Raw genomic sequence first — 21896 nt, 5'->3', positions numbered from 1 at the left:
TCAAAACAGAAATGGTCTGTGCTCTGCAGATGGTCGGCTCAGATAAAGGAGATAGTACTTGCTTGACTTTCTTGCCTTCATGTGTAAAAGTGCAGATGGGTTGCAGCTTGCGGTGCAGTGTGGGGCATTTGGAAGGTGTTTGGACTGTGTGCTCAGTAGTAGCCCAAGAAGGGTGCAAGCGTTTTTTCAACAGGAGGGAGACTCTTTTGTTCTCTGCAGCGGGGAGGATGCAGTGAGCAAGCTGCCAGGAAGGATGCTGATGTAGTTGTTCCCCACTTTGTGCAGGAGAACGAACTAGGTGACCTCTCAAAGGCTTGTTCTGAGATGAGATGATTCAGCAGCCCCACACTGACACTTCCCCCTCACAGGTGCATTCATAGCTGTCAGATGAGGAGTTTGGCCCAGTGAGAATGGGCAGTGGTTCACTGCACTGCCCGCTGCTTTCTCTGTCTAAATCCAGTTCAAGTGCCTGGGCTGACATAATTTCTCACAGGTCAGATGGGCATGAGAGAGGGGAGAGGCCATTCTGACAAACCACAGCACGGATTACTGATAGTGAGGCCTCCCACCAGAAAGCTCTGGACTGTGTTGTCTGTCCATCTCCCTCCAAAGGCTAGACGCTGCAGAAACCAGTCTCTGCTGACATCCCCCTGCACTTTACAGAAGAGGCAGGAGATACTTGAAAGCAGAGCGCCCTGCATCCATGCCACTGCGAAATGGGACTCGGCATGGGGAAATGGCACGTTCTTATTCTTGCAGCGCGGGAGAATCTTGTTTTGCTGAAACTCTTCTCGTTGCACATAATGCAAATGGTCTCTTACTTCGAACCCTTGCAAAGTCGACATACAAAACTACAGCTCTAAGTGGGAGGTGTTTGCCCCATGGTTTATCTAAGTGTTGTACAGCGCAGAATCAGGGGCCTGTGTTCGTGGCTAGAAAGAAACTGAGTAAAGCTAATACCACAGATTAGGGAAACAACCTCGTTGTCCCTTCTCCCTAGCAGGTTTTTATTTTCCTAGTGAAAGCACTGGAGGATTCAACTCCTTGACCTTTCTCTGACTTCCAGGATGAGCTAACATTTGGGCAGTATACCTTCTGCTTGGATAATCCATCTCTACTTATGAGTGACAGTGACATCTGTGTTCAGGGCAGGGGTTTGTAGGAGAGTTGTTTGTCCAGTGTGTGGGATTCAGGAGAAAGTACTGTGTTTGTACAAGCTATTATTAAGACCAATTATGTCTGTAAAAGTTTCTTTCCGGGTGCAAGGTTGAGGTGTTTCATGACATGCAAGTCACACAAAGGACACAGATGGGTATTTATTGTCACAGCCTTACTCCTTCCCTCTTTCTCCCCCACCATCACCTGCAGAACCGGTTCTCCCCACCTAGAGGCAGTAACCTAAACCCCTTTGTAGCAAGATGAAGAAAGGAGAGGGAAGAGCGGTCATGTCCAGTTCTCCTTTCCCTAAAGGGCTGAAGGAAGATTTGACACGGAGACTTCCTTCACCCTGTTATCACTGACTGATCCCGTCACTTTGCCTGGCTGTCTCAGCCAGCCTGTCTCACAGGGTATCCGTGTTCTAAGAGGCTTGAGACATGAATAGCCACCAGACATGACTTAGCCACACTACAATAACATACCAGAGAGCTGGTGTCTGGTGAGATGTGTAAGCAGTTTAAAAACCCTATCTGATTCCTGTATCGAGGCCAAGATGGAATCGAAATCATCTTGTGAGCCTACGCTAAGGGTGCAGTTTCCATAGGGAAGCCAGAGAGCTGGCTGAAAGCTCTGACTCCCAGGCAGGTAATGACACGTTGTGCTTCCATTGCATTTCAGCCCCAGAGCTCAAAGAGGTCTGTAGATATTAACCTTCCACTAGATCAATTCTATCCATAAACAGGCTAAGACTCTGGAACAAATCATTCTGTAACTCTTCTGTTTCCTCAACTAGATCTTTAGCTGACATTGTCAGCTCAGGACAATGTTGCCCAAACCTTGTTTGACAGTGGGCTGCATCTATGTTGCATAAAATTGAATTAATTGCAAGGAGCTGCTGAGATTGTATATCCAGCAATGCCTTACTCCCTCACAGCCTGGGCAGCCTGCAGGCTCACCGTACTTATGTTCCCTTCTATTCAAGGTGTGGTGCAGATGCTGACATCTGTTGCTGTCATGAATTAGTCAGTTCTTAGACTTGTGAGAGAGCTGCTGCCACTCAATCCACTGGACAGTTTCAAACTGTCACAGTTTCATTGTGAATATTATCTGCTGAATATGCACATTTTTGCTGTTGTGATTGAATGGAGACTTGCCTACATCTCAGGCAATGGCTGAGCCATTCAGCTACTCCTCGCTCTTTTAATCTCTTGAGGCAACAGGTAAAACCAAATTTATTCTTGAAGAAAAACATACTGCAGTACAAAATTACTAGTGAGTTTGGTGTCTTGCTGGAGCTCAGGTATGGGATTAGAAAGTGACCTTAACTCCTCTTGTGTCCCATTCTCAAAACCCCTACTGCTAAAAGGGCAGCTTCTTCCTGTCTCCAGTAAGTTGTGACTTCTGCGTTTGGGGCTGTGGTACCCTACATTCAGCACTCTGATGTATAAATAACACTGCACCTCATCGTTTTTGAATGTTGTTTATACCCCACTGCCTGCCACATCATGTGCCAAGGTTATAAATACGCTGCTGCGTCTAGACTGTATCTAAACTTGGCATTGGGTACCCAAGTTCCTGAGAGGAGCAGTTTCATCTTTTAGCACAAAGGGGGTGCCCCAATGTGTTTGATCAAGGGTCCAGAGGGAACTTGGCAAGAGACTTCTCTCCTCCTGCCATACCAGAGTAGCACTGGCCCTGCTTTCTGAAGGGGGCCTTGGAAACTCTCTTCCTCCCCTGCCCCAAAGCTACTGGGCACCCAGCCCAAAGGAAATGCCTGACCTTATCCTTTCCTGATGTGCTTCAATGCACCATTGAGTGCAAGAGGCCCAAAACATCACAGACTCACCTTCACTAGCCTGGACAGATCCAAGCTGAGGCTGGGCTTGGGCTGGCAAGGCAGACCGAGATACCAGGGTGAGGGGGTGAATTGCTGCAAGACTGAGCTGGGGAGGAAGAACAAACAAGCATTAGCTGCCTGTTAAAGCCATGCTGATATAGCTGCAGCAGGAACCTCTGCTGGTGAATACAGTCACGAGCAAAGCTGATGTATTTCCCCATGGAACATGTGGGTGATAACATGTATTTTGACTAAGGACAGTGAACCCCATAAGGCCAGATTGTCTGTATCTGTGTAAGTGAGGCTACATGAACTCTTTCTTGTTTCTGGGTTTTGTTTGGAGGCTAAAAGCACTCTTGGCATATTGGTGGGGCTGCTATATGATGGATGAATGACAGAACAGAGGATCACATCTCACATCAGAGCACTAGCTGTAAATATATTTTGTGCCAACATTGGTGACATCTCACTGGACCATAATCTTGGGAAGCAGCATGATAAAGCCTGGTTGACTCTGTAGGCTGGCTCAGTGCTATACAGCATGGCTCCTCTCTAACTCACAAAGGCCACAGCATTCTCTGAAGGAACAGGGAATCGGGACGGAATTTTTGTGGCTTGACTGCGAATGTGGAACATCTCAATGTGGTTGTGGCATGTGGGCAGAAAGGGCTCCCAACAGCAGGGAATGCAGAACTGCCAGTCAGTCCCTGAGAAGTCCCTAATGATTAATTGGATGAGTTAAGCTTCTATAGGCCTTAGAAAGGTAAAGCAAGTGTGCATCTATTATGGGGAGCACTGTCACTCCTTTTCTTTAATACCACATCGCATCTAACTGGCCTTTTGCAGGGATCCAAACGTGACCGGCCCCAAGTGGGGTCCAGCTGCTCTGACTAAGCAAGCCTAAGAAGGCAAAGCTGGATGAGAAAAGGACAAAAATAGAAAAAAAAGAAAGTAATATGGGTCAGAAATGACTTAGCTGAAACATGAATGTCCAGCGGCAAGAGGCACGGCGAGCCAGGCGCAATGAAAGGCCAGGCTTGGGAACAGCAGGACCAGGACCCACAGCTCTGAGCAGAACCTGTGTCCTGCCCTGGGGGGTGGCCAGTACTGGCCTCCCGGGACCCTCGGCCAGGCTAACAGAGAGGGGCATCACCCTCCAGTGCCCACACCCAGGCAGCAGTGGCCTGGCCTTACCTGCTGCCCCCTGGCATGGCTCCCTCTAGCTGAACAAGGTTGGGATGATGCAGACTTGAACTCTTCTCTCAGATCTTGCGTGCGCCATGGTGAATCTCTCCCGACTTGGAAGCAGTCTTGCCTTCAGCGATGCTTGTGAGGAAATATCCAATCAACCCTAACAAGATGTAACAAATTATACCTTGCCACACCAGAGGGTTCTCAGTGCTGCTGCTGCTGGCTGTCTGTGGAGTTGCTTTAGCCATGAGGGCGGTCAGCAAAAGGAAATCGGGGCAGATTCTGTCTCTGTCATGATGCCTAGAGAAGACTGTGCAGGACATGATTACTTTCTGGCCCCAGGAGTATTGTTTTCTGACAAATCCGGCTCGTTTTGTGTTGTTGAGCTGCAGGGATTACAGAGGTCTTGTCTCAATGCTTCTCTTGCTTTCAAAGGGGAACAAAAGACAAAGACTCGAGTGAGTGAGAAATCTCCTCTTTCACACGAAATTCCAGGGGATACTGGTACATTGCTCCCTGCTGTGTAGTGCCCACACAGCTTGCATGACCATCTGAGGTTAGTTTTAAAAAGCAAAGAAAAATCTGAAGCAAACTTGATTGCAGCTGTACTGGCAAAAATCACTCAGCTCTTCAGTAATCTGAAAACTGCTCCCATTTGTGGTGTTAAACATTCCCTCATATCAAGGTTCCCAGCAGGGGGACAGTAAAAGGAATTGAGTAACATTAAAAAAAGATATACTTTGGAACCCTACCATCATCTCACGGTATTTAAAACTATTGAAGAATTCCTAAGGATTGCTTTGCCTGTGCCTGATGGGGAGCAAGCATCCAAGCAGTGATTACTTCTGCTGGGGAAAGATTTCCACCCATTCAGTACAAAAGGTGTCACCTGGGATTCCTGTGTAACTTTCTCCAGGATACCTGCCATATAGGACATGATCTGTTGCAGAAGTGCTACCACACTTAAAGATGCAGGTCTCAGTGTGGGCAGGTGGCAAATCCTGATCTAGAATTGCTGTCCTGTAACTTCACAGTGAGTCTGCAGTGTGCCAAAGACGTATGTTCCGAGTTGCTCAGGAAATGATCCCTCACTTATTGACTTGAGGAGAGAAAAGGAGAAATAGGAGAAGAAAGAAAAAAGTTTTGGGGATGCTGAAAGTTGCCCAGTGAGCAACTAACTGAACTGTAACAATCTATTTGGGCAGGAAGTGTGTCTGCTTGCAGACACCAGCTGAAGTGTGAGCTAAAGTGCAACTGCTGCCACAGAGATAACAAAAACAAAACAAAACAAAACAAAAAAAAAGAAAAAAAAATGCCTCTGCAGATTTATGGGCACAGAGGAACTGAAGTTGCTAAATGGCTATGGTTTGCCTGTTTGACATTTCCCCTGACGCTTGCTCCAGCAATGACCTGCAGCACCAGGGGCTCAGCACTTGCCTCCTACATGTTATTGCTTGTTACCTCACTTGCTCTTTGTTTCCTTGTGCATTAGGCCAGAAAGACCTGCAAGGCACCATCACTACAAGTCCTCTTTGCCCCTTTGGCAGCACCCTCATTTCGACCAAGCAATATGCAGACGTGTTTATTTTGTTTCCCGATAGTGGGTTGAGCCTCAATACTGCGAGGAGCGTGTTTTGACATGGGAGATGAGCACATCTGATACGAAGGCTGTAGCAGAGACACCAGGCTTGGTGCTATCCACTTCATGCAGATGATATTCAGTGAGCGAGCTGCCTGCATTAGCAGCACAGGATTGCTGAGTGCCTGCCACAGGCTTCATTCCAGCTCCTTAACCCCTTGCACGGACTGATGGGCTGTGTGTGTTTAGTTCTTGTATCTCAGTTCAGGCTGCGGTTGAGGAGGATAGAGTATGTACTGCAGGGTTATATATTTGGCTCTAAGTGCTCCTAGTGTGGGTCAGAGGACACATACTTTCCAGAGGATGTGTCATGGGGCCTGCCTTTGCAGGTAGGGGAGAGGTATCGATGGGAGTGGTGTGAGCTGGACTGCATTTGCCTCGTGGGTTTGCATGTGTTTGGAGAAACCAAAGGGTGTGAGGGGTGGGGGGGATGCTGTGGATTTTGTGTCAGGCGCTGTGTGCTGAATGAGGTGCCTGCCCAGGAATCTGGCTGGGGATGTTTCTCCTCCAAGCTGTCCAATATTCTGGGACGTCCTGGAGAGGCTGCAGAGCTCATTTCCTCAGTGCCTGGCACTAAGTCTGCTTCCCAGCTCTCCAGCAGCCATGCGAAGCTGCAGGGAGGCCATGAGGTGAGGCATGTTTGAGCTGTTACCTGGGCAACAGCTAAACACTGACTTCAGATAATAATTGTAAAATAACTTAGCGTCAGGGCGATGAGGTGGGGGGAGAGGGGGGCTGCCACTACCCGTGGTTCCAGGGAGCCCCATAAAATCCTCAGTGAAAAGCTACTTGTGCAAGCCAAATTGGCTGAAGCTCAACCTGTCCTCGGAGCTCTTGATAAACTATACCCAGGCAGAGGCACTGTGGTGTCCTGGTCCTTTCAAGTGGCCTCCTGCATCATCATATCCAGACACTTGCTACTGCCTGCAACCTCTCTGTGTTGTCTGTGGCTTTAACGAGACTCTGGATGGCTCCACGAAACACATCCAAGGGGAAAGATTTACACACAGGCTGCTTCCCAAGGATCCTCAAGGCAGTAAAGTCTCTTGGCACGCTCCTTAGAGTCTCTGAGCAGCAATCTGGGTCCCTTGCACCCAAGAGCTTTGCTAGACTTTAGTCAATGATAGGTTACTTCTTGGGTTCTTCCTTGAAACTAACAGCAAAAGAAACAGAAAGCACTAGGGCAGGTTGCAACTCTGCCAGTGTCGGTCCAGTACTGTGGCTGGGTATAGGGGTTTGTGTGCTAGTAGCTGGGGACAGAGTATGAGCTTGTTCCACGTGGAAGTAGCTTGGGTACTATGAGCATGGCTCAGCCATGACTTGCACCTTGCTTTGCTGTGACAGAAGTTTGGCTTGATGGGAAGCAGAAAGATGACCTTGGATTTTTAGATGCCTTGGAAATGTGAGGGAGGAAAGAAAGTGGCAGTATTTCTTCCTTATCTTCTGTGCCTGTGCTTGTGGGTAAGAGGGACTGAGACTTTCTGCAGCTCTACTCTCCCTGCCCAGGTGATAATCTGTGGTCAGTTCTTGCATAGTTCATCAGATGCACAGGACACATCAGCTGCTGCTGGGGTGGTTGCTGCAATTTGCCCTGCCTGTCTGGATTTCGTTACCTTAAAGGGTGTTATGCACAAGCCGAACAACACAACTGAGGCAGAGATCCTCCCGCTTGCCTGGCTGCACAGAACCTATCCCACCAAGGATTCAGGACCATGACTAGGTCTTTAGGCACAATAGCAATATCAAGATAAATTGAGGTTTTTTTGCACAGTGTGTACAGCATGACATAAACTTGTACCCAAGCACACAACCATTTTGCATCATGTACATGCTACAGTGCAGGGCTTGGTATTTGTTCGCTGCTCCCAGATTTACTGGAAAATGCCTGGACTGGGGTAGGCTGTATAATACACAGTCGTTAAAAATTACTAGCACTGTTCTGTCTCTGTGGTAAAGCTGGCCCTGGTTGCAGTGGGGACTCGCTTCCAGACAGATGGAGCTGCAGCATTAGGTAGTCATGGGAGGGATGGGATTATATTTGACAAACGGCATGAGGTCACTTTTTCAGTCCCCTTCGGGTGGGATATATCAACAGGCTGCTGTTTGCCTTGAATGAAGTGACTAATTTATTTTTTTAAATCTGCTTATGCTGCTTCCCCTTCCCTTTTAACTCATTCTCATCCTTTGCCTTTCCTCGTTGTTTCAGTCAGAGATGATCAAGAAGTGTGAAACTACATCAAATGATGACATTTGCCGTGGAGTCACAGATTAGCAATGGGCATATTTATCACAGTAGTCAACATAGAGTAAGTTCACACACTGGCTTATCCTGCAGTCAGCCACTTGCCAACTCCCGCATGCATCTCTGCACCTCTATAAAATCAGAATAGTTATCCTTCTTTTACCTGCCTTTATCCCCTTAGACTGCGAGTCATGTGGGTCTTCACAATGGGATTAAAACTGCACTGGAATCCTGAGGATCAGATAAAAAGGTATCACAACTGCGGTAGCATTTAGGGCCCATCCAATATTTCCCTTATGGATTGGCTTGGCCAGCATGTTAGAAAAGAGAGCATGGGCTGAGGGACCACTTCTGGAGGTGACTGGCATGAATTCCAAGAAGAGCCTAGAGAACTTGCCGGTTTGCCAGCAGATCCATGTGCTGAATCCATTTAAGGCAAGGTCTAAAGTTAGCAAATGTGTAAGTGGTTTTGAGGGGAAGCACCAGCAGGTTGTTACTTGCTAGGTCAGCAAAAGCTGGGTGTTAGGATGGCAGCTTACACAGCGTAGTGGACAGATGGTTTGGTTTGGATACCAGTGCCAAAGCCAGCATGAGGCCCAGCAGCGCTGGGAGAAGTGGAAAATGCAAAAGTCGTTGTACAGTGAGCTGTTAAAGTACATTCCCTCCACCCGCATGCAACCTTGGTGTGAACTGTATTTGTCTGAGTGGCTTTCATATACACACAGAGTCACTACCAAGTTAGCAACGTGCCAGACTGCCATGGTAACAAAACCCAACTCTCCTCCCAGAAGGGATGGAACTGGTCTGACACAGTCCAGGACTGACAGTGTATCTCCCCAGGTGGTTGGAGAAAATGGGTATCAGCTGGTGTAAGTCCCCACCCAGTAAGGGAGAGGACACTGGGAATAAACCTGCTCCAAGTCTTTGCCTCTGAACAAGATGTTCTTGGCGTCTGCCTGGAGCTTGTCCTACCAGATCTTGCTTAAAAAAAAAAAAAAAAAGGCAACTACATTTCTGTGTAAGTCAGGCAGGTGTTTTCACTCCCTCTCCATTTGGTCAGCTCCTGGAATTACACCAGGTCATTCTTTCTGGTGAGGAGTGCTTGGGGATGGAGGTGGGAGGAGAGCAATGAAACCTAGCTAACCTTGGAAGGTAGCTGCTGTCTATGATTTCTCTTAGCAAAGACAGCCTCCACGCTAGCATCTGTGCTAGCAATGACAGACAGCATTGCAACTCTTGAGAGCTTCAGAGGACACTGGGCCTCTAACTTTATGGAGAATGTGGATCTAGCAATTTCTTGAGCTGCCGTTTCTCTCCAATGGCAAAACTCTCATAGCTGTAAATGCTGGAATTGAAGCATTAGCATTTCTGTTTGTCAAACTCTACTGAAAGTAATTAATAGCATTTTTACAGCACCTTGGATGTTTAGGTTTATGTTCAGGCATTAGAGACTTACTATTCAGAAAAGCTACTTAAGTGAGTCAGGGAATTCAGGACAGAAATAAATTCTCTGTTTTCTTCAGAAAACCATAGTGGCTGCTGCATCATCCAGGGGGATGAATGTCTCTCTGAAGAGCTGTGAGTTCTCTGCGTGCAGGGGCGGTAGGTGGAAGACACTGCCTAAATCCTTCTGGGTTCCTGTAGGCAGCTGTCTGTAGTGACCTGTGCTATCACTGGAGTGATATGCCTGGTAGCCTTGCTTGTGGTCTAGTGCTCCAGTTGCCTGTGGCTTTATGCTGGTGGCTGGGAAGTCCCAGCAGTTCTGTCCAAGTGAGTGCCTTTCCCCTGCACTGGGCAAAGCCAGCTGAGGATGCTGGTAGAGGGACAGAGATCCCTGAGTGGGAGGAATCAGAGCTATGGAAATGGTAGACAGATGCTGAATTCCTCCATGTTTTGATTACTCACCAGAAGAGAATGCCGTGCTGTAGGCATAGGGACAAGGTGTGAGTAGGAAGTATACAGGAAAGGGGGGAGCCTCTCCTGCCAAGAGTATGTGCTTTGTACCCTACACTTCTCTGTTTTTCAGCCAGCCAGCAAAATGAAAAACATGTGAGGGTGGAGAAGGAGGGCAAGGAGTTATGGGTTGTTTTATAGGAGATGATATAAAACACTTTTATTTCAAGTTCTCTGTTGTGTTAATTTCCTCTCTCCTTCTCTTGCTCTTTTCTTAACCACATGCAGGAGAGAGGCAGAGCAGGCTAGATCCAGGCCCTCTGCAGTTGCAGCATAAATCTATCTACAGAATGCCCGTGGTCAATGGCTAGCCCAACCCTTCTATTTCTGTGCCATTTATTCTGGCTTATGGGAAATGAAACACGGAGCCAGGTGATGTCTCTGTGCTGTGGGCACTTCAGTCTGTGCTGGTTCACCAGCTCTTCCAACAGCTGTGCAGAAATGTGGTTATAATAACAGCATGCACCATTTTTTTTTTATAAATAACCACCCTTCTGCAAAAGCACACAGGTTGGGAAGAGAGTGGGGAACTACAGAACATTCATGAAACCATTTCTCATTAAGGAAAACCAGCCTAGCCCCACATAAAATTACAAAGAGACAAAAAGACAAAGACACACTAAAAGAGCAATAAAATAGCCACGGTTGTGATTCAAACACACAACACTCACATACACTCAATTAAGCAAAAGTAAGAGAGCTCTTTTCAAGTAGAGTGCCAGTGGGACACGTTTCAAGGGGAAGCACGTTCCAGGCTCGTGGCCCCAGCAGAGCAAAAGCTCTAAAGTCTTGCACGCACCGTGCACAACAGTGCAACCTCTGACAGAGGGTGAGCGTAGAGCTCCATCTTGCAGAGCCCTGGTTGTCAGTGAAATGAACACAGCAGGTTCTGGATCCACGGCTTAAAACGTTGCCTGTTTAATTATCACTATGTGGACTTGATGTGGCTGAGGAAGTGCATTGCAGCAATCACACTGAGGCAGCCCTTCAGCATCAGGAAAAAGGGAAAGGCTTGGGCTTTGAAAGATCCTTTGATCTGTATTTGGTCCCAAAAGAAATCCTGAGATATTTCAGGGCCTTCCAGCTTAATCTGGAGTTCTGGGGCGGGGGGACACACACGACATGATGGACTTTCTGGAAGGATTTGGTGATCAACAATGTGAAATTTATAGAAAAAGAGGCAGGCCAGTAAAGCTGTAACAATAGGACACACTCAGTCCTTGTGGGGTTTTACTGCTGTATTGCAAGATCCATGTTGACTCATTGCTCCTGTATCCAGATTGTAACATCACAGAGCATATTTAAATGAAAATCCTCATCCACTGAATAAAAAACAAACCCAGGAAAAAATATGTTCAAATTGTAGCAATTATTGCTTTTGTTTCTATAAAACTTAATCCTAACCTTGGGCTACTAGACCAAGTCTTTTTAAAGCCATGTTGAACAGAAAGCTTTACCAAGATGAATCTGGAGGTTGTGCAGAGCTTTAACGTTGTAGCTAGAGCCTCATTAATTTCTGGGGGTCTGTGCACAGACTTCATGGCAGAATCGGGATGTCAGGGATGAAGTAAAGGTAGTCCTGGAATAACCCAATGAACCTTGTATGGTAAGGCATGGAAATGCTTGGTTACAACCTTGTTACTTGATTCTGGAGTGAGGACAGCAAAAATCAAGAGACAGGAAAGGTTGGAAAGGATTGTTTAAAGCTAAGATAATTATCATAAAAAAGCACATATGGAAGGTAATAAATCTGGTGGGATGGGCAGCCACTTCGCTAAGCACTTTATGTTGATATTAGCTAATAAAACAGCAAAGCATTAGCTGAGCTAATCTCTGTGCATTCCACCCTTATTTAAATTTTTTCCTCTCTAAAAAAACCCAAACAACCAACCTCTTTATTTTTAAGGGAAAGATTGAATCAAGTGATAGTGTGCAAATCTAGGGTGGTGAGAGGTATTGTTGAGAAGAAGTATATTTCATTTCATTCTTGCAGGTATTTTTTTAGTTAAACTGCAGAGAAGCACAAACACAGGAAGCAAAGATATTCAGATCACTGTCACATTGAAAATTTTCCCCACCTTGTTTCTGCTGTAATTCCAGTTGGAAGGTGACAAGAGCATGTAGGTGGTGGAATCCATCACCATGGTATTTATGGTTTAAATTGAAAACAACTCCAGTTCTTCTGCATAACAATGATATTGTTCACTTGTGTTATAGCATTGTCTTAAGACTCCAGCAAGGACCAATGTCCTGTCTTGCTAAACTCAGGAGAGATTAAGCTCCTGCTCCAAACAGATCACACCCTGAATAGACAACGTGTAGGGAATTGTTCCAGGTTTCCAGAAAGTCAGTGGGAGATCGGGAACGGCACATGTTTTCTGAGCCCCCAAGTCATTATACAGGCCCAGAGCACACTGTCTAATGCCAGCGCTTTTCTAACCAAAAGGTCAGTGAATTAAGGTATTTCTGTGAATGTACAGCTGAAAATGGCACTGGGTGCATTGTCTGTATATGTACTGCAGCATTGTCACACTACTTGGCTTTCAGTGGCTGAGGTGAGGACATACTGAGGAGCAGTGTGATTGCCAGAGGCTCTGGATTTCCCAGGGAAAAAGAAGCTTGGCTAAAGAGATGATAATAACAAAAGGATGTCAGTGTGGCTTAGAGAAAACTGGTACAGGAGCAAGCTGACATTTTTCCGCAAAGCAAGCCTATGCAATTTCAATGCAAGGGTGGCTGAGTCCATGATTTATATTTGCACTCCTTGTGGAAAAAGACACAAAGGCTGGATGTGGATACAAACCCTCTTCAGCTTTGGGGTTGTTATTATTCAGTGATTCTGATTGTGGCCATTCTTCCCCTCTTTCACCCAAAGAATCACAGAATCATAGAATACCAGGTTGGAAGGGACCTCAAGGTTCATCTAGTCCAACCTTTCAAGGTAAAAATATAGTTTAAATGATATGGCCCAGCACCCTGTCAAGATGAGTCTTAAAACTGTCCAATGTAGAGGAATCCACCACTTCCCTTGGGAGGTTATTCCAATGTCCAATTGTCCCCATGGTGAAAAAGTTTCCTCTGGAGTCCAGTCAGAATCTCCCCAGGAGTAACTTGTATCCACTACCCCTTGTCTTCTCCATGTGACTCCTCGTAAAAAGGGAGTCTCCACCTTCTTGGTAGCCACCCTTTATGTACTGGTACATGGTAATAAGGTCTCCCCTAAGCCTTCTCTTCTGAAAGCTGAACAAACCCAGTTTTCTCAGCCTTTCTTCATAGATTCGTAGACAAGATTTGTAGTTGGTGTACAAGACAGTGTAACTGCACCGTTGGTTTGCATCCTCTGAGGGTCTGTCCTTGGTACTTCAGGCAAGTTCTTTGGTATCCAGGACAGATGCCTTCACTCTGTTCAGTTGCTCTTCTACAGCTGTCCCTTGCCTGTTAAGTCAGATATTTAGCTGGATTTTATTTAAATGTAGAGCGATGGGCTTTGAGAATTGCTTTGTCCTTGGCACAGACGAAAGGAAGAAAATCCAAAGAGAAGGAAAGAGGGTGAAAGAAAGATGGAGCAGAAAGGAGGATAAGGTTTTATTTGTACATACGCACTGTAAAACAGCGGAGAGCCCTGGCTGTGTCCTCAGTGAGGCAGAGGAATCTGCCTCCACCAAATTCCACAGAGGTGTTGAGCTGCAGCCTCTGAATTCAGTCTTCAGCTCCACCAAAGCTGAAGGGCATTTGATTTTGCTATCGGTCCTTTGCTTGCAGATTTAGCTTCATGGAAGCACCTTAATGCTGCAGAGCCTGCAAACAGAATGGACTAGCACACTGAAACCCTAATGGCTTATTATGAGTCTAGTTCTAACAATTTAATTTGGGTAGGGAAGGAAAGAGATGTTGCATGGAAGATGCAGGGTATGGTTAGTGACTCTCAAGCTTTGTTGTGCTGGAACTGGAATGTTCCTCTCAGACTTGCATGTTGCCCTGAGAGGGTGGGAAGCCCCAAACTGGAGCCTGTACCTTTTCAGTTCCCCACCCAGCCCACTCCCCATTCATGAGATGTTTGATCCCTGAGCTCACTCCTGAACGGGGTCCAGGTAACTCCTTAGTGCCATAGTGTCCTGGAGCCCTGGGTCACAGACTCTCCTCCCATATGTTTCATATTAACCCTAGTCTTGCCTGCAGAGAAGCTTGCTATGGGGATGGAGGGAAGTGGGTTCTCAGGGATGCTGCTACTCTTTTCAATTGCTCCCCTTTTTCTTCTCCAGAAATTGGGATTCTTTCTGCCTGTATTTGGCTATATAGGCTATATTTGCACTGCACTGCCAAGAGTGGAGGAACTCTGCTCACAGACTGCACTTCGGTAACGCTGGCTCTTGGGTAAAGGCTCTCGTGGGCTTCTGGTATTCCTCACAGACTCCCAGGAGTTTCATGTATCCTGTAGAGGGAAAACTGCTGAGGTGTCTCAGTAGTATGCTACAGGTCATCCTTGCCCACAGCATAAAGTCACCAGGATTTTCTTACGTTCATAGCAGAAGTAGAGCTTGTCTTTCCACAGTCAATGCTTGGCACATCTCTCAGTCAGCACCGAGCCAGGCCATATATAGGCAGTCTTCTAACAGTCTCCCAATAACCAAGGGCTCTCAGTCACTCGTTCCAACTGTTTGCACCTCCTATTCTTCTAGAGAGAAACACCAAAAGACTAAATTCTTGGCCTCAGCGACATCCTCTTACTGCAAGATCCCGAATCCAGTGTGGAAAATAATTATTTTGCCAGTGTTAATTTTACCCAGTTTCTCGTTCCCTTGAATCTCCTTCTAGTTCCTGTGCTGACAGCCTGCTGCTCCTGGTGTTGGGTCAGCCCTGCAGTGGTTGCATGACACAGTATTTAAAATGGTAGCTGCTTCTTGGTGTCTTGGCCCTGAAAGTGGAACTAACCCTATTTTAGCAATGACAAGATGTTTAGAAACAGCGGCCAAGTCTTGTAACAAACCAGGCCCTCCATCTGTAGCATCTGAGCACAGCTGACTGGGAGGCAGTACATGTTGTGACAGACAACTGCTGACCTTTGGGCAAGGCAGCCTGTGCCCTGGCCTCATCTCTGCTCGCTCATTTTGTGCCTGCTGTCTTTGTGCTTCAGCTTTCCACATGTAAAACACGAGGAGTTAATAATCGCTTACCTCAAAATGAGACAGATAAAAGAAATTCAAACTATGTGTGTATATTTTACAGCTTTTAAGATGTTCATTAAATCACTCAAAGTACTCTCAACAAAATTTTGCTGACAGAATAGGGAGGTGAGGTGTCTCCTTGCTATGTTTGTAAAAATACATGTATGTCCTGCATGTTCCTACATCCCTGGACTTTAGTCACTCTTTTAGACATACGCTTCTCCCAAGGCTCCTCCCAAAATCTGAGCAATGACCTCAACCATTCTTCAGGCAGCTGAGTGCTATCAGTATCTTCATCACCACCAGAGAGATTTCTTTGATGGTGCTCTTGGCAGGGATACACTTTGGAAAAGAGAACAGAGCCTCACATATGTATCAGCCTCCTGACGGACACCCACTTAATGCAGGCTTCTAGATTCCTTTCGCCAGGTGCTTTGGCTGCCCTAAGTTCAGACCTTCAGTGTTTTCAGGAAAGGAACATAATTCCTCATGCTCTTGCTTGACTGTGTTGCTGGGTTTAATTTGAATGCCAGAAAATAGCTGAGTTGCAGGCATCTATCTGTTGTGTTGGACTATTTTACTAATATTTCAGCTAGCTGTGGACTTGAGACAGAACTGTTATAGAAATGTCAGACCCAGCTCCAGCTGCCGTCAGCGGAAAAAGAGTAAGTGACTTCAGTGGGAGCTGGATTGGGACCTAAAACAGTGAGTGCAGTGGTGCTGCAATGTCTTTCATCTCAAAGTCGCTGGGTGGAATCCAGACTATGCTGGTAATGGTTGGGAAGCTGCCAGCTGCTAATGATGTGGAACAAGTTGGTGAGTCCTTGCTCCAGTTTGTAGGAGGCCACCAGACAAAACAAGTACCAAGAATAGCCAGCTCAACCCTTTCCTGGTTGGGTTCATGCTCTACTTGCAAAGGAGTAATTTAGGAACTTCCCCTGATGTGGCTCCTGTGGTGTCTGATTTGTGGAGGCCACAGTGCTTCTGTGCACAGTTATCCTCGTGAAATTCCCTAGAAATACTCAACATGCTATGAAAACAGTGTCTGGAACATAGTGCTTTCCCAGATCTGGCCCACTCTCCTGGTGCTTTGATACGCTCATAGCATAACCACAAAACCTGGCTTTCCTCTTTGATTTCCCTGCCTGTAGCTGCATCTCCTGGACTGAATACCTACACTCTGCAGTGCTCTTTTTTTCAGCTCCTACAGGTGTGATGGAAGAGCAGATGCATCATAGTGTGAGGTACCCTAAGAGCTCAAATTCAATGGCTGACTGAAGCGAGAAAGAGATTGACTTTCTAACAATATCCCACTGGGCACATGAAGCAGTGTGGGAGGCTGCACAATTTCAGAAACAATACTGGAAAATGATGATGGGGAAGGAGAAGCAGCCCCCTGTGCAGATCACCTGTACTGCTGTTGAGGCAAGCAGATACAGGCAAAGGTATCTCCTTGTTTCACCCGCCTGAGGAAAGTGGAAGTCAAGGTGACAACAGCCAGGAAGCAGGTAATGCTTTTGCTGTCTGGCTCAAACAAGCGGGGCGCTCCCACAGTGCCAATGGCTTTGTTTTCCAGGGCTTCAGAAAAAAGTCATCAATGCCTGAGCTTTTTAGAACTGATCTCCCCTTTGAGATGTGTTTTGTGAAGAGGATTACAGGAGCCACGAGACAGAGTGTCTTCAAAGCGTCCAGGGCGGGTGGTAGGCATATATAGGCAAAACTGGTGGTGCAGTGAGAGAAGATGCACAGGATCTGTTAAAAGTCAAACCTTACATGCTTAATTCCTCACTGCTCTAAGGTGGCTCTGCTTCGAACACTGCTCTTACAGTGCTCTCTGCTGGGGAGTGAGAGGTAGAGGCAAGCAGAGCTGCAAGTCTCCTTTAGCCTGGAAGGTAGACAACCCCACAGGCTAAGGAACAGTGTGCAAATTTAACTTAGGCATTGCTCCAGTGAACAGGCTTCTCATGCAGCTTGGAGCACATTCAAGGCCGCCCAGTCAAGCCACCCAGCTGGAATCACGTGTAACAGGCTCCTTAATGAGCTGGGCAAGACAATTAGATTAGTGTCTTTCACTGCTTCCATTATGCCACTGGCCATGGTAAATCGGGTAAACAGTAAATTTAACTAGGATAGTTGATCACTTAGTCAAATGTAGAACCATAAGGTGTTGCTTACCTAGCTAGGCTAGCCGGCAAAGGCCCTGCTAACCTCGGCTTTGGTGATGGAAGAGCACTTTTGTCACCTTAACGTACGTAATTTTCAGAAGTTGATAATTGTGGCCTGGTGAAAAAAAAAAAACCCAACCAACCAAACACCTTTCTGTGCCCGTAGATGGTACTTCCACCAGAGGGCTCTGTGGACACATCTTCACGTTGAGAAGTGCCTTCAGTGTAGACGAGCAATCATGTGAAAAGGTACAGTTTTAATCAAAAATTTAACAGTTTAAGTATGTTAACCAGTATGGTGTTATGTTAGGATAAAGTTCTCCCCTTTAATTAGTATTCTTTAGAGGCAGTGCTGTCCATAAGTAGCCTGTAGCTACTTCACTGACATTGTATAAACTCTCAATAGCTTGCAACTGGCTCCTAATCGTTCTCAGTAGGGATAAATTGGTATATGTGGTCTCATACCCTACAGCAAATAGAGCACTAAGCAGAAAAGCGTTCACAGGTAACCAGTCTCAGTAATTGCCTAAGAAACCTACATTAGGTGCTGTAATGTATTAAATTTAACTGAAATCTATGAACATTTAAATTTCTATGCTGGGCTGCAGAGGCGATGACTGAGGAGTCAGCTCTGTCAGTTCTGCTGCCCACAGTCAGACATCTCCTAAATTGCTTCTGCAGGAATTATAAGAGATCAAGCACCAAACTTCAAAGGCTGCTGCATGTCTCTCTGGCAATACCAAGGGGCATAAAATGAGTAAAGATGCTTCTGTAAGAGCCGATTATTTAAAGGTGTTATCGTAGGCCTGGTAAAGCTCACACGGGGGCAGACAGGGAGGGGCTGGGCTGCAGTCTGCCCTTACGGCTGTTTTCTGTTGCTGCCCATCTTTGCTTTTGTACGGTGCCATAGCATGCACAGCGTACATTAGACCAAAGTTATAAACAGTATAAAGTTTGCTGACCTTCATCTGTCCTGCCCACATCAAAACAGAGAAAGTGGAAATCGGCCTTACAGCTTTAACGCTGAGGATTGTAAACAACCTCCCTCCTGCATACATAACCCCGCCACGCCAGCCGCTGAACCGACTCCAAAAGGCTCGATTTAAAAACAGCACGGTTCTGGACACATCCTTCCCCAGGTCTCAGATCACAGGCGGCCCTCATAGAAACCCTCGTCCAGAGGGTTTTCTGGGAAGCTGTAGAAACCCTTGTCCAGAGGGTTTTCTGGGAAGCTGTTGATGAGTGGCTGTCTTGAGCCTACGCCTCCCTCACCCCCCCCTGCATGGGCTGCCACCCAAGACAAAGGCCCTGGCGCTTCCCTCCTGCCCGCAGCTGCTGTTGCTCCTGCCTGGCCCTTTGCCTACAGAAGAGCCCACTGCCCAGTTACCAACTGGCACCTGCAGCAGAGACTTCAACGTGCACAGCATAAGGGCAGGGAAAGAGCAAAGGAACAGCGGCAGAACAAAACAAACCGAGGCAAAGGACACCCATCCCATGTGCACGTTCTGAAGGACCCTATATGTTCCAGTTATTTAAACTGATTTTCCCCTCCTTCTTTGTGCCCAGAAGGCACAGCTGCTTCTCTCCTCAACCACCCTTGCCTTAGCAACTTCCCATCCTTTTTCATACAGCTTGCACAACCCTGGCCTGCCAGATCCTGTCAGGATCGGCTTCCCCCATGTCTTCGTGCCCCTAAACCAGCTGACCAATACTTTTCCTACTTGAACATCTCACTTTCTTCCTCTCCCTCCCATGTCACAGTCACCCCACCCACTGTTGTCCAGAAAGGCTGATTTCTCCCTCCTTTCCTCTCCCCCTGCTTGAAGCAGATTCTGTTCTGTCACTCGGGTCAGGCTTCTTGTTTCCACGCTGTAAAGAACTGCCTGGCACCTCCCCAGGCTATACAAACCCATTTGATCCAGGAGCCATTTTCCCAAGTTTGCTGGTGGGCTAAAGATAACCCCTTGCCGCTGCATCTCTCTCCACAAACGGTTGTGTTTGTGCACATTCGCGCACTGTGAGAAGGGCTGCTTTGCCTCTGTGGAACTGGGAGCATGAGACTCGGGCTCAAAACTGGTTTTGATGTGTGTGGGGAGCTTTTTTTGGTTTGGGCATGTGGGAAAATGCTTGGCCAAGCCCTGGCAAACTGTGTGTATGTAACAGGGCCCTGTGTGTGTGTGAATAGGAAAGGCAAGCAGGCCTGCCTCTGTGCATTTGTAGTTTATGTACGTGTGAGAGTGTGTTCGGCCCAGCTTTCGCTGTGTACATCTGTGTGCCTGTGCAAATCCTTAGCTATTTGCAGTGTGCGTGTGTACCACTGTTGTGCTGAGCTGGAAGCCTTAGCAAAGGGAGCCTTACAGTTCTGGTTGTGTTGATGTTATCAGGTGCCATAATGTGCTTTCTCAATTCTTGTACCTTTTTGTCATTGTGATAGGGTCAGTGGGTTTTTTGGCCGGTGAGAGGCACTGTAAACAAGGTGGGCCTCCAGAGATCACATCAGTACCTCGTGCAAATTGAATCAATACCTTGAGCAAACAAAAGAGATAAGTTAACAGAGTCATCTGCATTCAGATAAACCTGCAATGGTTATCAGCTCTCTTCTGAGGCATCTCCTCTCCAGATTTTTTTATTCTTAGATTTGTTTGCACGATCCGATGGGATTACACTTCAGAGAAAACTCTTCATTTATCTCACCGTTTGACAGCATCCTTCATATATTTACAAATCCATGTTGCTGCCTGGATCTCTGGTATACAGTCTATGTCATTACAAAGAGTAACTTTATAGAATCCCGATGACAACTTGGGGTCCTCAGGACCCCAGGATGTATGGGGACCAGGTGGTCAGATCCTATTTGCACTTAATGCTGTATTCATTCCCTAGTTTGAGCAAACTCTGTGGACGAGGGAACCCATCGCCCTTGTCCAACAGACTGATTCTGCTTCAGTAAATCATCTGCTTCAGCCACCACACAAGGTCACTTAGAGGCAATCACTCTTTATAGCACCTCAGGGTTCATCACCATCACCTCGGAACAGAAAGGTCTAGAAGGGCTGTTCTTTGGAGACTGAGGATCCAGGACAGGCACACCGAAACAGCATTGACTGCAGCGTGGGCCTAGGTATCGCTTCATCTCTTGAGTCTTAACCCTTAAGCCATTTTTTCTTCTGAGTCTAAATGCTGGGAATGTGCACACCCAAATTTCAACTCCAGTGCCTGGCAGTATTATGACTGGGAAGTTTGGTTTGTGCCATAAGGCAGGAGTGAAGTTCATGTCTGGATCGGAATTTAAGCCAGGAGGCTGTTTGTTTAAGCCTATTGTCAAGGACAATATAAAACTCATGTATATGGAAAATATGCAGACCTAGGGTCTTTGCGTAGATTTTAATGTTTTCCTCAGAATTTTAACTACAATGTTAAAAGCCAGACATTCGTAAATGTCCTGGCTGTGAAACTAACCCACAGCATATAAATTGATGGCATCTATCCTACAGATGAGTGTAAATCACTGCACTGGGCCAAAGTTCTTCCACTGACTTTAGGAGAATGTAAGTTTTAAAAGCCTGATGTTATGTGTCCCTTAAGTACAAATACTTCTATAGATCATTGTTCAGCCACCTCTCAGAAATAGTCAGTGGCCTGGCAGTGCAGATGTCTGAGCTTTCCCCCAGGGCATCTAAAGGACTGGAGGAAAGCTGCAGGCTTTGAATATGTAAACAGCACTACTGATTATTTTGTTGGATTAGCCAAATAACTGAGATATTTCCTCTGTTCTTAATATTAATATAAAAAACAGAAAAGCCATTTGCATAAACAAGAGCTTGACATTTCTAGAATCCTTGGGGACTAGGAGGGAGGACGGCTATTTCCGTACTGCTCACTGGATGCCACTACGCGGACGTGCTAGAGCACAGGCTACAGCACAGCACGATTTTCATATGTTTCCACGTGTCCATGCCATGGGCCCGTTTGGCACACCTGTGCACTTAAATAAGCTGCCAAACCCATCCACCCTTGCAGGGTGGGATTCAAGGGCATAACATGAAAGGCCTAATTATCTGCAATGAGATGTTGCTGCCACAGCTGATGCGATGGAGCTGTGTGTGCCTGTGGCTCACACCACAAAGGACCCAGCCCGAGCCTTCTTCTCGATGCGCCAGTTTACACCATGCCCGGGTGCAGGTACACCCCTAAACACCCTGTGGGCCCACAGCGAAGGGGAGCCTTTGTTGGCTCTGACACGGTGTAGACATGCTCTGAGGCACCAGCTCTGCGAGCTCCACAGACACGGGGGCTAGCACAGGACTACGTGTGCGTGTAGCACGGTGGTTGTCACTTCTCCGTGGTGACCAGTCGCACTAACAGTCCGCTATCTATTTCTAAAAACACTGTGCCTCACAACGCCATCTTGTTCTGATACAAAATTCGGAGCTTCCAAGCCCCCTTGCTTTCTAACAGTCCTCGCCGAGGTGGGAGGCCAGGTGCGGCTGGGTGAGGATCCCGAGATGAAAACTCAGTAACAACGGGGCGTTACTAAGCAGGCATT

Source organism: Leptosomus discolor, chromosome 20, assembly GCF_034619465.1.
Source record: "Leptosomus discolor isolate bLepDis1 chromosome 20, bLepDis1.hap2, whole genome shotgun sequence".
Taxonomy (NCBI): Eukaryota; Metazoa; Chordata; class Aves; order Leptosomiformes; family Leptosomidae; genus Leptosomus; species Leptosomus discolor.
This window is presented reverse-complemented; position numbering follows the sequence as displayed.